The sequence below is a fragment of the Myxocyprinus asiaticus genome, chromosome 17 (genome assembly GCF_019703515.2).
Source record: "Myxocyprinus asiaticus isolate MX2 ecotype Aquarium Trade chromosome 17, UBuf_Myxa_2, whole genome shotgun sequence".
Taxonomy (NCBI): domain Eukaryota; kingdom Metazoa; phylum Chordata; class Actinopteri; order Cypriniformes; family Catostomidae; genus Myxocyprinus; species Myxocyprinus asiaticus.
Window position 1 is genome coordinate 13701611 of NC_059360.1, and position 17992 is coordinate 13719602.

At 38.3% G+C, this 17992-nt stretch overlaps 1 pseudogene; it reads left to right on the forward strand.

The window, feature by feature from the left end:
* The first annotated feature begins 1041 nt into the window (after window positions 1–1041).
* On the forward strand, window positions 1042–17180 carry LOC127454718 (sushi domain-containing protein 4-like; annotated as a pseudogene).
* Window positions 17181–17992: the final 812 nt, after the last annotated feature.

A 17992-nucleotide genomic window follows, 5' to 3' on the forward strand; every position in this document is an offset into this window, starting at 1 on the left:
ATGTTTTCCACCTGCCTGTTTTATATTGAATAACCTTTGGCCATGACAAAGCAGACCTAGCACTCATAAAAATACAGACAACACATACTGTAGGCCCTAATAAAGCACTGTAACCACAAGTATATGAAGGTAACCGTCACTGAATTTTATCTCAGTCGAAAGGTGTTTTCTTGTATGGTGAAGGAATATCAAGCAGTGTTATATACACTGTAGGGAAAACCACTGAGTGTTGTTACTCAAAGTGAGTTGTAACACCACCAGTTCCACCAACCAAATCAGCTACAGGGGTGACATCACTATCATGCACACACACAGTAGAAGTTGTAAGAATCATTATGTAAAATTTAAAGGATTCACAAGGGGAAAAACAAGTTTTGAGATCAAGTAAAATTTGGTGTATGACCTGATTTGCGATTAGCCGATTATGTTAATATGTTATAAACATGTTTCCTTGATTACTTTGACATAAAGAATCCACTGCAACTTCTCACCTATTTGCTATACACCGATCAGCCACAACATTAAAACCACCTACCTAATATTGTGTAGGTCCCCCTCGTGCTGCCAAAACAGCGCAAACCCACTACAGTTCAGCGCAAACTATTCATCTCACCACAGATGTACAGAGCGGTTATCTGAGTTACCGTAGACTTTGTCAGTTCGAACCAGTCTGGCCATTCTCTGTTGACCTCTCACATCAACAAGGCATTGCCATCCACAGAGCTGCTGCTCACTGGATGTTTTTTGTTTTTGGCACCATTTTGAGTAAATTCTAGAGACTTGTGTGTGAAAATCACAGGTGATCAGCGGTTACAACAATACAATTTAGAACGTTAGAACAATACAATTTAGGCTGAAATATACTTTTAGTTACATATGCCAACAATGAATTTATGTAATTAAATAGTGGTACATTAGTGACCTTAAACTTAAACACACACACACAAAAACCTTTCTTAATTTGATCAATTAATTAATTACAACTCATATGTTCTCTGGAAGCCAGACTAAATGAGCAAGCACTGTTACTGCATTCCTAACATGGGTCAGTCCCTCAGTCACCTAATTACTTAAATTAATGATTTGCTTGTATTTTCACTTTCCATGTCACGTCATAAGAATGGTGCTACTCTAACTGGTTTTACGAAATTACATGCTTCATTACAATTTCACTGCAGTTTCCTTGTGAATTGTCCAGTGGGGGGCGCTAAAAGTAAGTGAAAAGTTTTCGTAATCAGACGACGTTTTTAAGGTGATTATTAGATGGAGGTTTTAATAAGTAAAACGTACCTCCCTAACCTAAAACTTGAACCAAAACCTAACCAATAGTGTTCTAATTTCAAATGAGAGGTGGAAAAAAACAGGCGGTCCTAATCACATTAGGTCTGTAACACAAGCATTAAAAAGAATTGCTTTTCAAATGATGCGTTATAGTAGAAGTGTTTCATTGTAGTCTTGATTTGTGTGAAAGTGAATAAACCGCACATTTTTTGTAGTGCCTCTAGTGTTTATTTCACCAGGAAACTGGCGAAACGTGGCACGTAAAAGTCATTTAGCAAAAATACAGTTATAGTAACGTTCATTCTATGAGACTAGGTTCAATGTAAAGTGTTACAGACACTGTTTAGGAATAAATAGTAGATTTCTGAAATACTTTTGTAAATAGCAGATAAATATGGGAACATTATATAAAAGTTTAAGATAATTTGCACAGAGAACAATTTAGTTCCAGATGTTGAGACACTATGTGTTGCACTCTCCGATCTCTAGCGTATGCATACAGTATTCTAAGAATTTGTTGGTCTTTTGTTTCCTTGAAAGCATGATTTTCATTTTCTATGTGAAATTTCAGTGGAGCAGTTCTGCAAAGATCCTGATATTCCTGAGCACGGAATCAGAATTCCAAATCATGGTTTGTTCTTTGAAAACTCAGTGGCCAGATTCTCTTGTGTGGAAGGTTACAGCTTAAAGGGACCAGCCAAGATTGTCTGCACGCGCTTCCATAATGGATCGGTAGGCTGGAAACCAAGCATTAAACCAGTGTGCCTTTCAGAAGGTGAGGTTATTCAGTCTTAATAGACTTTCAACTAAAATCCAAAGCATAATTCTTAGGCTTGGGATCGATGCCGTTTTCACGTATCGGTAATTGGAAGATTTTCCTGATGTTTATTGAAATATCTAGAATTTGTTTTCAGATGTAAACAGGGCAGCTCTTTGCACAATACCCTTTGTCTTTTCAAACATATTTCTTGACACGACTTTGGAAAAGTGTGAGTGGCAGGGAAAATTTAAGTGGGTCGCGCACCAGGCGGGTCTGGTGGACGACATGGCGCGTTCTGAAATTTGTAACAATTATTTCCTATGAAGGTACAAACACACACCATGGGCTCGCCGTCTCCAGAGGCTGTCAAAAATTCTGCAGCACAACGGAGCTCGACTCGCATCAATTTCCATTAAATTCGCCCCAAATCATTATCAAAGGATTATTTTATAATAATAAATATATTATTTACTTTAGTCGTTACTGAATGATATATTGTATATGAGAATCTTTTATAGACCCTACACAATGTATTTTAGTTACAAGTATGTCTTTTTGTAGTTTGACAGCTTAAATGAAAGACCTATTCAATGCTATATACAGGGAAATTGCACAATAAACCGCCATTTCTAATTGTTCAGTTTGCACAGTTACACCAGTTTCATACCCTAACCTGTAAACTCATCGTCACTTTGTAAATTCTTGAAGAACAAAAACCTTCGTAACTTTGGACTGCAATCAGCTCATAATGTGTGTGTGTGTGTGTGTGTGTGTGTGTGTGTGTGTGTGTGTGTGTGTGAGTGTGATCTGGCCCTTGCCCATGCCGCGACCGGCTTCAGTAAATGTTATTTCGCCCCCTTGTGGTCTCCCAAATCTATTATGTCAGACTACACTGAATGGAATGCAACAGTCAGTGAATAACCCATAATGGTTTTGTTTATACTGTGTGCATTTTTCAGCTTGGAAAATGTAATTAAAGGATTAAAGGATTTCAACAAATATTGAAGACTTCACTTTCACTTTCTATCATTCTTCCTCAAAAATGTTATTCTGTCTTTCAAAGATTGTTTTCCTCTATTCATCGAGGGTGCTGATGTCATTAATAAGACCTACAGGTCTGGAGACAGCCTCATTATTAGCTGCCATGAGGGATTTCAGATTCGATACCCTGACATGGAAACTAAGGAGTCAGTCTGTCAGGCTGATGGGACATGGGATAATCAGCCAGCTTGTCAAGGTATGAATTAATTTTTTCTCTCTAATTTGTTCACTCTACAAATTAACCTTCTATGTAACTAACTGTATAATTCTACAATACACTCTTGTTGTTCATGTGTTGTGGCATGGTGAATTTTAACACATAACAAAATGACCCATGTCACATCTGGAGATTGTTCCATGAGGTTGGTCATTGTACAGGTGTTCAGCATGGTCCTCTATCTCCATAGGCTGCCTGTGGCCACTGATACCTCCTCACAGTTACATGAACATCTCAGAAACAAAGTTCTCTGTGCCTGTGGGAACAGTAGTCCACTAACAGTGTTTCCTTGGTTACAAATTGGAGGGACCTGAACTTCTGGAATGCATGTATAACCTCATCTGGTCGGACACACGCCTTGATATTGAGGGTGAAATATCAGAACTTTATGTTGTAAAGTCTCCAGGCTATGTTCCTTAGACATAGTTTTATAGAGATTTTAGAATAATTTTTAGTACCCTTTGAAACAGCTTTACATATTGTGCATTACTTAAGGTGTGTAGTCTATAGTTTTTTTTTTCCCTTCATACAAGATCTATACTCTACCTAAACCTTTGAAAACAATTACCCTGAATGAGGAAAATCTGCTCCACTTTAAAGGAAAGTTTGGTAATGGTGTTATTACAGGAATGTGATTTTGTAAATAAATACAGGATAAACATTTAAATGACTCTGGAACAGGAAATTAGTTATCTGATTCAGATGCCTGTTTTCTTTGACTCTGATGTTTTTACAGCATGCTCCCTACCCCCAATGATAGAACATGGAGATTATATGAGCCACCCCCAACCATGTGACCGCTACATTCACGGGACAGTCATAGAATACTACTGTTATCATGGCTACTCTCTAATGAAAGACTACAAGTACATCACCTGTCAGAATGGGCAATGGTTTCCACACATGCAGTTATACTGCGTCAAAGATGGTATGTCTGAGAGTTTAAAGTCAACATGAAACTGGCATTCAAAACCACTTTTTGAGTGAAATGAAAAATAAAAATGTAGGAAGAGACATGATTTTATAGAGAACTGACTGGATTGGAATCAAAAATTGTGCTTCTTTACCTCAGACTATGCTAAAAAATGCAATTTTCCTGACTTGTATAGATAATGCGCATGCACGTTCCCGAGTTGATTTACAGGCAATGTCTGTATCTAAAAGCTGATTGGCTATTTTACCTGTAAGGCAGGACTTACTTTCTACATACGTTGACTGTTGGACGTTCCAATTTCTCCTATTCATTTTAATAGAAGTGGCCCATCTCTGTTAAATAGTCTTTGGCATTACATAGCCTACCAGAATGGAGCCAGGTGGTTGGAGGGGAAGGGCTGAAAAATAAGGGCTCATCAGCAGAAAAGGAAAGTAATTTCAGAGGCAGAGCAATTTACTTCATTTTGAAGACAGATTACTAAGATAAACTTTCATTTTAATGTGCACCAAAGAATTGTGCACAAGAGGACCATAAATGGCAATTAAAATAAAGTAAATAGGGCCCATTTTGATTTCATGTTGACTTTAAAGGTGCTATATGTAAGATTGACAACAAGCATTTGAAATGTGTAGTGCTGTCCAAATTCAAAATATTGGAGAGTTGTCTGCCCCGCCCCAGACTCGAAGCTCATGCGGGTTGCCAGAATGTTGACACGCAAATTAGTCAACTCAGCATCCGTTTTGAAGGAGTTCTCGGCTTTAAGCTGTCTCCATCTTCCAAAGGCAAATCCAGTATTTATCCTTGTTTTACTACGCCTCTGGTCATGGTGGTTTTTAGATGGATGGTGTGGCTTTTTAGGTCGGGTGGAATCTATTATCTCTGATCCAGTTCTTTTGCTGGCTTCCATGGCTGCAGCACGCAGTGTTGTTTGCCTGCAAACTTGTTCAAATCTGGCAACCCGGCGGTGTCAAAATACTATTGGTGAGTGGGCAGTGGGCGGGATCACACAGAAATTCTGGCCCGGAATGGAAACTTCAAAGTAGAATATACTGGCTGTAGCATTGTTATCGGAGAAGCCAGTATTTCAACTTAGCATGTTTCCTAATTCTCTAATGACATATTATGGTCATTTTATGATTTAGTACAGTAAAAATATTACATATAGCACCATATGAACTGGACCTTGGAGCAGTGGAAGAAGGTCGCCTGGTCTGATGAGTCCCGTTTTCTTTTACATCATGTGGACTGCCGTGTACATGTGCAGCGTTTACCTAGGGAAGTAATGGAACCAGGATGCACTGTAGAAAGATGACAAGCTGGTGGAGGGAGTGTGATGCTCTGGGCAATGTTCTACTGGGAAACCCTGGATCCGTTCATTCATGTGGATGTCAATTTGACATGTGCCACCTACCTAAACATCGTTTTAGACCAAGTACACCCCTTCATGGCAATGGTATTTCCTAATGGCAGTGGCCTCTTTCAGCAGGATAATGCGCCCTGCCACACTGCACACATCGTTAGGAAATGGTTGAGGAACGTGATGAAGTGTTCAAGGTGTTGCCCTGGCCTCCAAATTCCCCAGATCTCAATCCTACTGAGCATCTGTGGGATGCGCTGGACCAACAAGTCCAATCCACAGCTGATCCACCTCGCAACTTACAGGACTTGAAGGATCTGCTGCTAATGTCTTGGGGACAGATACCACAGTGGTCTTGTAGAGTCCATGCCTTGGTGGGTCAGCGCTGTTATAGCATCACGTGGAGGACCAACAGCATATTAGGCAATGTTTTGGCTCATCATTATATATCCTTACCAAAATGTTAAAGGTGCCCTTAGTAATAGTCTTGTTTATGTTGCGATGACACCTAGTGATATAGATGCACCATCATGTTAAAACAGAAATTCTTACTTACCAATGTTCTTGTAAAAATATGCTTTTTGATTTATGTGCTATGCGCAGTCAGCTAGCATTATTTTATTTAGCAAATGAAAGCATCCAATTGCATGGGATTACTGAGATAAAATGAGTAACATTTGGCTGGTCATATGATCTCAACATGGCAGCGCTCATGAATATGCACCATATGTAGAATAAAGAAGCTTTATCTCCAAGACTGATGCGACTAGAGTTGTCATCTAATATAAGTGCACATCATTTTAAACAGGGACTAAAAACTAAATGGTTTTCATTTCGGTTCGTTCTGAGCGGAAGTTTCTCGTTCCGGTTCCGGCGTTCCACAGCCTCCTTTTCAAATGGTAATCGCCCCAGTTAGAATGAAATAAAACAATGGTTAATAACGTTCTTTTTAAAATGACTGTACTCTGTGCTAAGCAGTGTTGGGGGTAACGTGATAAAAGTAATGTGTGGTACGTAATCAGATTACTTTTTTCAAGTAACGAGTAAAGTAACACAATATTTTTTTTATTTTAGACCATAATATCGGAGTTAATTTTTTAAATAAGTAATGCGTTGCTTTTGTACACCGCTCCATTCCCTGTGTTGTGATAAATCAGGAGTAAAAGTGTGCAAACTTCAAGGAGGGTCATGATGGGCATTGTAGTTCTAGACAGTGGGAGGCTTATTAGAGATGTTCAATGAAGTTGTATATGTGTGTGCATGATGGGCATTGTAGTGTGCGCATGATGGGTATTGTAGTTCTAGAGAGTATGAGCCATGCTTATCAGCGATGGGCAGAGCACAACAAGTCTTCTTTTAGCCCACCCTGAGATTTATGTTTTAAAAATGGCAAAATATTGCTGGTAAAGGAATGTAAATCTGAATGCTTCAGTGGAATCCAGTTGTACTCATCATTTGCAGCGGTGGATTTTTTTGTGCACTGGAGCTTAAATGAGCAGCCATCATAAACTTTACCATTGTCATGACAATCACAGCAAGAGTTAAGAAATGTGTTCTCATAAGGCAAAATTTTTTCAAAAATGTAACGTAATGCTTTACATACATAAAAGTAACTTTTTAATTACTTTTGTTACTTTTTAAGGAGTAATGCAATATTCTAACGAGTGTAGGAAATTTGGTAGTATAAATGTACACAGGATGGGTTAAAGTACCCATGTACCTCCACCATTATATGTAAGGAAACAGTATGTGTGAGCTTGGAATTAAATTAAACTGTCCTTATTCTACATTATTATGTAAGGAAATTTATAATGGAATTAGTCACGTTCGACAACCATTATAAATCAGATAAATGACAAATAACTAGATTATTTGTCTTTATAAAATTCTCCACCATTAAAATCATAATACAACGTCTCGTTGTAACCGCTCACAATTTCTATTTTAAGAAATTAGCTTTAATAAGGGAATTATGATTAATTCCCTTATTGGAGTAATATTATTCTCATGGCTATTGAAACTAATATTACACATATTTAGGTATACAGTGCATCTGGAAAGTATTCACAGCGCTTGACTTTTTCCACATTTTGTTATGTTACAGCCTTATTCCAAAATGGATTAAATTCATTATTTTCCTCAAAATTCTACAAACAATACCCTATAATGACAACGTGAAAGAAGTTTGTTTGAAATCTTTGCAAATTTATTAAAAATAAAAAACGGGGAAAAAAATCACATGTACATAAAAGTATTCACAGCCTTTGCTCAGTACTTTGTTGAAGCACCTTTGGCACCAATTACAGCCTCAAGTCTTTTTGAGTATGATGCTACAAGCTTGGCACACCTATTTTTGGGCAGTTTCTCCCATTCTTCTTTGCAGGACCTCTCAAGCTCCATCAGGTTGGATGGGGAGCGTCGGTGCATTTTCAGCCATTTTCAGAACCCGATTGAGATGTTCAATCGGGTTCAAGTCTGGGCTCTGGCTGGGCCACTCAAGGACATTCACAGAGTGGTCCCGGAGCCACTCCTTTGTTATCTTGGCTGTGTGCTTAGGGTCTTTATCCTGTTGGAAGATGAACCTTCGCCCAAGTCTGAGGTCCAGAGCGCTCTGGAGCAGGTTTTCATCAAGGATGTCTCTGTACATTGCTGCATTCATCTTTCCCTCGATCCTGACTAGTCTCCCAGTTCCTCTGGTGAAAAACATCCCCACAGCATGATGCTACCACCACCATGCTTCACTGTAGGGATGGTATTGGCCAGGTGATGAGCGGTGCCTGGTTTCCTCCAGACATGACACTTGCCATTCAGGCCAAAGAGTTCAATCTTTGTTTCTCATGGTCTGAGAGTCCTTCAGGTGCATTTTGGCAAACGCCAGGCGGGCTGTCATGTGCCTTTTACTGAGGAGTGGCTTCCGTCTGGCCACTCTACCATACAGGCCTGATTGGTGGAGTGCTGCAGTGATGGTTGTTCTTCTGGAAGGTTCTCCTCTCTCCACAGAGAAATGCTGGAGCTCTGTCAGAGTGACCATCGGGTTCTTGGTCACATCCCTGATTAAGGCCTTTCTCCCCCGATCGCTCAGTTTGGCCAGGCGGCCAGCTCTAGGAAGAGTCCTGGTGGTTCCAAACTTCTTCCATTTAAGGATGATGGAGGCCACTGTGCTCATTGGGACCTTCAATGCTGCAGAAATTTTTCTGTACCCTTCCCCAGATCTGTGCCTTGATACAATCCTGTCTCGGAGGTCTACAGACAATTCCTTGGACTTCATGGTGTTGGGCCTCATGTATTCAGATAGAAGACAAAGGCAGGCCTAACACAGTCGTAAAAACATAACTTAAGCCCCCACCTTCTAAGTCGTAAATCTTACTGATAAAAATCGCGCCAAAATCAAACAAAGGGAGTCCAAAACAGACTACGGATCCATGAAGCCTTGCCCTCTAAAGGATCGAGCTCTCAACTCCTATTGGATGAGGCACACAACAGAACGTCCCTCAAACATGACATCATCAGGACTTCAAATAATTCTGAAATGCTTCCAAAGTGGCTTCCGGCTACTTCGTTCACCGAATACGGACGTAGCTTTTTGCTGCTCTCCGGTGTAACCTCGTGGCATAAGGAAGTAATGTCCGACTTGAAACTGTAGCCATACAATCTCCATCTCGCTGGATGAGTTGAGATTACTCTGTGTTCAACCAAACACTCTAACGGATCCGAAGGAGACCGCCGAGCAATTCGCATCTTCATCCGTTTGCCTACAGAAGTGAAGAGATTAAAGATTTCTCTTCCATCTTCAATCAAGTCGACATTTCTGAGTTCTCCGCCAGCCCGCCGAGAATCAACAGCCGTACCGGCCGCCGACAGCGCGAGGAAACAGCTCTAGTCATCACACGAGCCTCAAGAAACCGGGTCAAAGTTAAAGGACGGAGGAAAACACATTCTACATGTGTCCTCATGCGATTCAAGTAAGAGGTTTACGTCTGGGCAGAGATAGAATATTATAGCGTGTTATTCTTGTGTTTCAAGGTTTTTGCTTGTACAGTTTACGGACCGCCATGTCCGCTAATTATTAATACTCAGGGTATTAATTATCACGAATTTGTTTTGCTGTATTGTAGTCCAACCAAATTGGACTGTTGTGCATTTTCGCCATCGCGGGTGAGACAGCAACTGAGTTCATCCATTAAAGAGTCAAATAACAAGGGACTTTTACGAGCCCCGCTCGTAAAACCACGTCTCTGAGTGATGAACACGGCTGCTTCATCTCCAGCTATAGCGAAATCAGCTTTCGGGCTGTCACTTAATCATCTCTCTCTCTCTCTCTCTCTCTCTCTCTCTCTCTCTCTCTCTCTCTCACTAACCACACTGACACACACACACACACACACACTGTCACACACACACCTTGTGTTATAGGATTATTTTTATTTCCATATCTAATCATGTCACTGTTTAGTTTGTAGTTGTAAGTCGGAAGTTTATTGACTGCATTGTATTAATTATTAATTGATATTACTGCATAAATAAACTTTGTTATATTACAAAGAGAAGTGTTTTGGTTTGTTTTGCATACGCCTGTGTCGTGCTGACGGGATGTCAGTGCTCGGATTCAAACCTTCATTCATTGTTTTTTTTATTCGAAAATCGATATTCTTCGGATGTCGATTTTCCTAAGAAAACAATCTAATATTGAGACTGTTTTAATATTCGGTTATTAGTCCCTGATTTCAGGGTGGTGCCCCGTCAATGTTAATCCTTATTAATATTCTATTGATTTTTGATAATTATCTTTGATTGAATTAGAATGATCAGTAAGCTAGTGTTAATTTTAATGTTTCATCGATGTTAACAATTGATAAGTGTTGATTTTAAAGGATTAAAAAAAAAGCTAACACTGATTCTCATCAATGTTCTATTGATTTTAATAATTAATAATTATCTTTGATAATTATTAATTATTGCTAATAACCAAACTTGCTCCTAAACGTAGCACACTACATTTACTGGAGTCCTATATGAGGTTTTAATGAGTTAGATCCAATTAATTAATTTAAATATTGATTAATAACTACAGAAATAATTATTAATTATTTCTGATAGTAACACTGATCTAAACAACCAGTAAAGCCCTACAATGGCTTGGTTTGTGCTCTGACATACACTGTTAACTGTGGGACCTTATATAGACAGGTGTGTGCCTTTCCAAATCATGTCCAATCAACTGAATTTACCACAGGTGGACTCCAAAAAAGTTGTAGAAACATCTCAAGGATGATCAGTGGAAACAGGATGCACCTGTGCTCAATTTTGAGTGTCATGGCAAAGGCTGTGAATACTTTTATGTACATGTGATTTTTTTCGTTTTTTATTTTTAATAAATTTGCAAAGATTTCAAACAAACTTCTTTCATGTTGTCATTATGGGGTATTGTTTGTAGAATTTTGAGGAAAATAATGAATTTAATCCATTTTGGAATAAGGCTGTAACATAACAAAATGTGGAAAAAGTGAAGCGCTGTGAATACTTTCCGGATGCACTGTAGCTTTGAAGCGAAATCTTTTAAAAACAGGGATGAGATTATTTATCAAAATATACCACAGTCAAATCATCTTTGAATACAGACATACTTTATTGCTATTCTAAACATAAAACTAATCTAACACATACAACATGAAACAGGTTGGTGTGTAGTGACAGAATGTGAAATAAACAATCAATACAGAGAAAATGAACTTCTTGGAGTCTGTAGACAAAGCCTTAAGAACCATTTATCCTTCTTTGAGTCTAAATCGATTTGCAATCGGATTACCCAAAGTATTTAACTAATACACCAGCACTTTGAGCAAAAGTCTGGAGATGTACTTGCGTGTCGTTGCGTTTCCTTGCATTGCGTTTCCTTGTGTTGCTTGGTTCTTTGGCGTTTGAAGAAAGTTCGTTCCGTCTATGTCTTGGACTCTGTTATGATCGCGGATAGGTATTGTCTGGATGCATGATGAGGTGGGCTTTGAAACAAGGCCTTCCGCAAGGAGGACTCGTGACTCCCGTTGGGTGTGTGAACATTTTAGAGGGTTAACTCAGTGAAATACAGCGTTCATGGATTCCTTTTAGCTGCTGTTTGCAGAATAATGAGGATCTCATGACTAATTATCATCCAGAATAAAGAGTCATAGAATTGGTGTTGTTTTGTACATTGTAATTCAGGAGGATCTCACAAGGGAACCTTTCAAAGAAAACCTGCTTTTGCTCTGTGTGGAAGTTCAGAAGGTCATGCTGAGGGGCCTTGGGACTGTCTTCGATGAGTCTCTGCTTCCTGATATGGCCACGGATTTATGCATTAAGGTCACAAGGTGTTACTTGACCATTTGGTCTTACAGAGGGTTTAAGTTTGTGGAACAAAGAAGGGTTGTCTTTATTGGTCAGCTCTGTCATTACAAACCCTAGTTTGAGATTAAGCAAGCATGGGAGAGATGGTCTCCTTCAGCAATTTAGGCGCCATGGATTCTTTTTTATGACTCTCTAATGGCTCGGTGGGGATCTCTCTGATCTGTGGAATGTGGTGTTGTGTTCATTTGATGGCTTCGTTCATGGATAATCCTACACAAGTTACTTTTAAAAGTAACGTTACCCAACACTGGTGCTAAGGATAGATGCTATATAATTTGCAGTGTTGCCTGATCTCCCAAAAGAAACAAGTGACCTGTTCTGGAAAAACAAGCCCAAAATCAGGGACTTGCCTCACCAAAAACAGCGAAAATAAGCAATTAAATTGTTTTCCCATGTGGGGGAATTATCAGCATACAAATCTTAACAAGCATAGTATACGGGGACCTGGGTAACTCAACGAGTATTGACGCTGATTACCACCCCTGGAGTCACAAGTTAAAATCCAGTGTGTGCTGAGTGACTCCAGCCAGGTCTCCTGAGCAAACAAATTGGCCTGGTTGCTAGGGAAGGTAGAGTCACATGGGGTAACCTCTTTGTGGTCGCGATTAGTGGTTCTTGCTCTTAATGGGGCACGTGTTAAGTTGCGCATGGATCGCGGAGAGTAGCATGAGCCTCCACATGCGGAGTTTCCGCGGTGTCATGCACAATGAGCCACGTGATAAGATGCACAGATTGACTGTCTCAGAAGCGGAGGCAACTGAGACTTGTCCTCCGCCACACAGATTGAGGTGAGTAACCACACCACCACGAGGACCTACTAAGTAGTGGGAATTGGGCATTCCATATTGGGAGAAAAGGGGATACAAAAACAAGCATAATATACAGTAGTCCAGTCATACTCAAATGGCGGACCAGGGTCCGGACCCAGCAAAGGGTCAGTATGGACCGAACAGCACCAAACATAATGATATCGAAGTCAATAAATTAATTTCAGACAGCTTTCAAACATGATTGACTGGGCGCCATTTACCAAGTGCAGCACAGCTTCTCTCTGTCTCTAGCAGTGGTGAAGAAACACCAGCCTTTGGCCGCGTCCTATCCAATCGCGTGTTTATGCAAATTAGTCTTGTGACGAGATCTACATCCTATCCAATCGGCATTAGGCCGTAGCAGAAAAATACAGGGAGCAGCAATATAGATACCGGCATCTTTCGCTAAAACACACTGCAGAAAACAAGAATGAAGCAAAGTGAACTTCATGGGTCTGAAATGAATCCGACCGTTCAGCAAAACCTGGTTTGTGACAGGACAACGTGCTTCCAGAGCACCTTTAAACAAATTTCTTTTTTTTTAAATTGCCTTTATTATGATTATTATGACAAGTCTTTCACAAACAGATTATTTTTGTGAAAATTAATCAAAGATACCATCATCTCTGTCATAGATGGCAAGGAAAAACAACCTGAAATTTGATATTACTAGTAATGTAGTGGAGTTCTCATGAGAATGTTTCCATTATTTGATATTTATATTCCATTTATAGGCCTACTTAACTCTAGCTAACAGTATTTAACCCTTGTATTCTCTTCATTTTTATTTTACCTTAAAGGTATTGGGGGTCAGTTTTGACCCCACACACTAAAAGTGTGATTGTAGCAAAATTATTATTATTATTTTTTTTAACAAATGTTATATCACTTTCTTCATTGTTTAAAAACTCTAAATTTGTGCAGTTTTTTTGGGAGGGTTGTGGTATTTATTTACCTCAAAATTAGTAAAAAAAAAAAAAAAAAACATTAATTTGCATATAAAATAAGGAATTTTTATGTTAAATTCACTTCAGTGAACATTACTCAGTTATATTTTTGGAGATTATGCCATGTGTTAGGGGCAGATTGCTGCCATCTTCTGGTAAGAAAAAACTAAGTAAAATTACATGAAATTACAATATATAACCAGCAGGTGGCTGCAGAGGACCATTAATATGTCTGGTTGTGCCAAACTGATTTGTTTTTAGTTCTTAAGCAAGTTATGCATTTGGATATATATTTAGACATTATCAAAGACATTAAACAGTATTTTTGTCAAAGTGTTTGAGGTGTTTTGAAGGGTCAGTTTTTGCAATGATGCCCCATAAATAATTACATACCATGGTACTACAAAGACAAGATTTTAGTCACCTATTATTTATTTAAAACATCCCAATTTAATAATTAATTAAGTTAATAAGAAGAAATAAATAAAACATGTCAAGAAATCCAACAGCAATAAATGTAAATGAACAGAAATCAACAGGAGTAAACAGTGATCATAGTACATAACATTTTGCAATGGCAAACTTGTCATTTTTGCAGGCATCACAATTCTGAACATTCAGTGAACTGAATAGCAATAAAGAGCAACAACAAATTAATTATTTATAAAATAAAAAGAGAAAAGATAACAAACATGGTAAAAAAACAAAACAAGAACAGTAAAGAACAATGAGAATGATACTAAGTATCAGAAACTATAGTCTTTCATGAATCCACGCACATCTGGCAGAAGGTCACGAAAAAGGTGTGTGCCTTGCAGATGTTTTTTATTTATTTATTTATTTTTTTTGCAGTTTGTGCCTTTCACATCATTTTTAAGGGGACACACCTGACACCTTTTCCTTTTGTGAGGCTTAGCTGCTGTGGAGGGGCCTGCAGCTTTGTCATCTTCTGAAGAAGATATATATCAGCCTTTGAAGTGCGTGCGTGTGTGTGTGTGTGTGTGTGTGTTCATTGTGGATGTGTAATGGTCTCATCCTTTTATCTGTTTCATTGTGTGTGTGCGTTCATTGTGGATGTGCAGTGTTCTATAAAAAAATGCTCTCTTTTGCAGTCTCTCCTTTTTATGAGTGTGTGTGTGTGTGTGTGTGTGTGTGTGTGTGTGAGCACACTATGTAAAACAAAACTATGTTTTATCATCTTTCTAATTCATTTCCAATATGGGGTCAAATTTGACCCCAAACACCATGAAAGGTACTTTTTTTTCACACCACCACACCAACAGAATCCAGCCCAGTTTTTTTTTTTTTGTGCGTGTGTGTGTGTGTATTGATAGGTAATGTCAGAAAAGTCACGAAATCTCATGCCACTGAGATGAAGGAAACCATGTTTTTTCAGTTCAAAAGTTCAAAAGGGGTAATTTTTTACCCCAGTACCACACAAGGGTTAAGCTTTACTATTGTGATGAACATTGATTGTTGTTGGTAGATTTTCACTTTAAGGAAAATATAAAAACGGTCCATTCAGACTTTTAGATTTTCCATATTTTCTCTCAGGGGGTACCCCTGAATCTTTCTTTAGTAACATGGCCTGCTATGCCCCTTATGTATCTTGTAACACAAATACTGGACTGCTGTCAATCAGCATAAAAACAAACAGTTGATTTTATCTTTTAATATTCATATCAAAGTGCACTCGGCTGATGAACTAACTGAAATATTTTAATATTTTGGTAGAATATTCCCCAAACCCCAATACTTTGGCTTTGTCTCTGGGGCCCCAGTGTCATAATCCTTGCCTAAATTTAAAGAGACTGTTTTGACTTTATGATTTTTTGTTTTACAAATTACTATTGCTGCCAACTTGTACATTTATAATAACTATTTCATAAAACTGATTAAGCATTCCTTATGTCATTTCATGGCTACAGTATACTGACTACTGACACCATGTAAGTTATTGACCTTTGCTGGGAAGGAAATGTAGAGACCGGAACTCTTGTAAATTTAATTGAATACCCCTGCAGTAGTCTATATAAAATAACATATTTTCAATAAATATATCCTTACATTTACATCTGCCATCTAAAATCAATTAATACCCTAAACACTGGACTAAACCTTATACGAGCCCAGTTTTATTTTTTAAACCTTGGTGTACCCACAGATAGCATATGCATAGGCCTAAATCAAATAATCAAATAATTACCTGTATGGATAGTTTAATTTTATTTACAGATCTGCTTTTCAGTCAAAACCCAGCAGCAGCAAATCTGTATTAATGCATCATATCTAACAATAATTCAGCGAAGACTTAAAAACAACTGAGATATTTACTTTTTACCTCTAATATTTTTAATTGTATCTAGATTAACTGTGCATTTATATGTAGTAATTATAGCTGTTCCTCAGCATGTCACAGAAGGCTACATCCACAATGTGCAATAAGGCAAAGAATTTTTAGAACCATTTTTAGTTTCTTGGTTTTGAACATACTATTCAAAACTACTATTCCACTGTTTGTTTAAAAGTTTAGAAAATAGCACACACAAAAAACCGAGTGCACCTGTATATATTTTTATTTTATTTATTTTTTATTATTTTTTTTATTAAGAGCATATGTTTTATTTTGTAAGCCTATTGAATAAAACTGCTATTATTCATGTAATAAAAGTGAATAAGCACTGTTGTATTCCCATAGAGACAACCTGGCCTGGATTTCAAGATTCTCTACTAACCACATGGAAAGTAGTGGCTTGTACAGCCATCAGTGTGCTGCTAGCCCTGCTTCTGGTGATCACAGCCAAGATGTTCCACTTCAAATGCAAGTCCCAGCAAGGTCCAAGGTACAGACAACAAAATTGCACTGTCTAGTTCGAATGGAAACGGCTTTACTCATTAAAATGACTTTTTTATCATTTTCAGTGAAGAGCAGGATGACAGTCGGGGTCCAAACATCTTGGTTGTAGATGGTATTGCTGTACCACTTCCCTCTTATGAAGAGGCTGTAAGTGGTCCTTATTGTCAGCCCCCAAGTGAGCTGCCCCCTGCTGATTTGGGGAGTACTCAATATTCACAGGAACAAAATCCACCTTCATATCCTGGCCACTCGTGAAGTCAAAATGGTGTGCCATTGAACGCTGGTGAGGATGAGACCTGTGATAGCATCTCAGACACATCAGAATTTCTCCAAGGCATACAGCCATCTTTCTCCTATGCAGGTGGACTAAATAACATGTCTGAGAAAACCAATGCAATCACCCCTATGGAGGAGACTGCCTCCACAAACCCCAGCATAGACATTGCAGATGGTAAAGTTGTAGGCTGATGCCACCTAGTGGTATTAAGACACTTTAGTAACTCACAATTTGTAGCATGATTTTCAATTTGATGTACTTACAAATGTTCTTTATTTACTTTTATCCTCTTGTGGAGGATGGTGAAAAAGACTGCTGATGGTTGCCTCTGATTAAAAATGTGACACTGATTGTTTAACCTGACTGTTAATTCAGCATTCTTTTCTGATTTTGTTAAATTACATGGAAAATGCCAAATTATTTCTCATAGGGAATCACTGCACACTGATATTTAATAAAGAGCACACCAGGGAATGATAGGCAATACAAATAAATCATTAAAACAAAATAAACTCCCAATTTCTTCTCATGGACAAACTATGCATTCCATCATGCCATATTAAGTTATCTATCTAGGTATTCTAAATTATTTTCACAAGTAACTGTGCTGCAGGGATAGCTTTCAAATGGTATGGACTGTAAGAAGAACAATTTTTTAAATAAATGATATGTCAACTTTAAATTCATTCAAAGTTCATTGTGATTTAAACTTTTTAGCTAAACTGCAATTTTCTGGGCTAATTGTGAATGAAACAAGGGACAAGTTAAAACCAAAACATTATGATGAGCTGGATCCAGAGTAAAAAGTTATGAAAATGGTGTTGGATTGATCCAAAAATCAGTTGAATTGCAAAATGGAAAAAGTTGGAGTGGAGCAAAAATGTTGGCTTGAATCTTGTTGTGGTATATCCTTCTACAAAGTTTGGTGAGAAATCTCACATTGATATGTTCTACGCTTATGGAATCAAGACAATATCAGCATATATGGTGTGATTTGCAAAAACTTGTATTAATATGAGCAGATTCATAGGAATAGTTCTGGTTGAAATTGTCTTTTAACTTAAACAAATTAAGCACTGTTCCTGTTGCCGGATAACTGCATGTGGACGGATTATATGAGGAATGTAATAA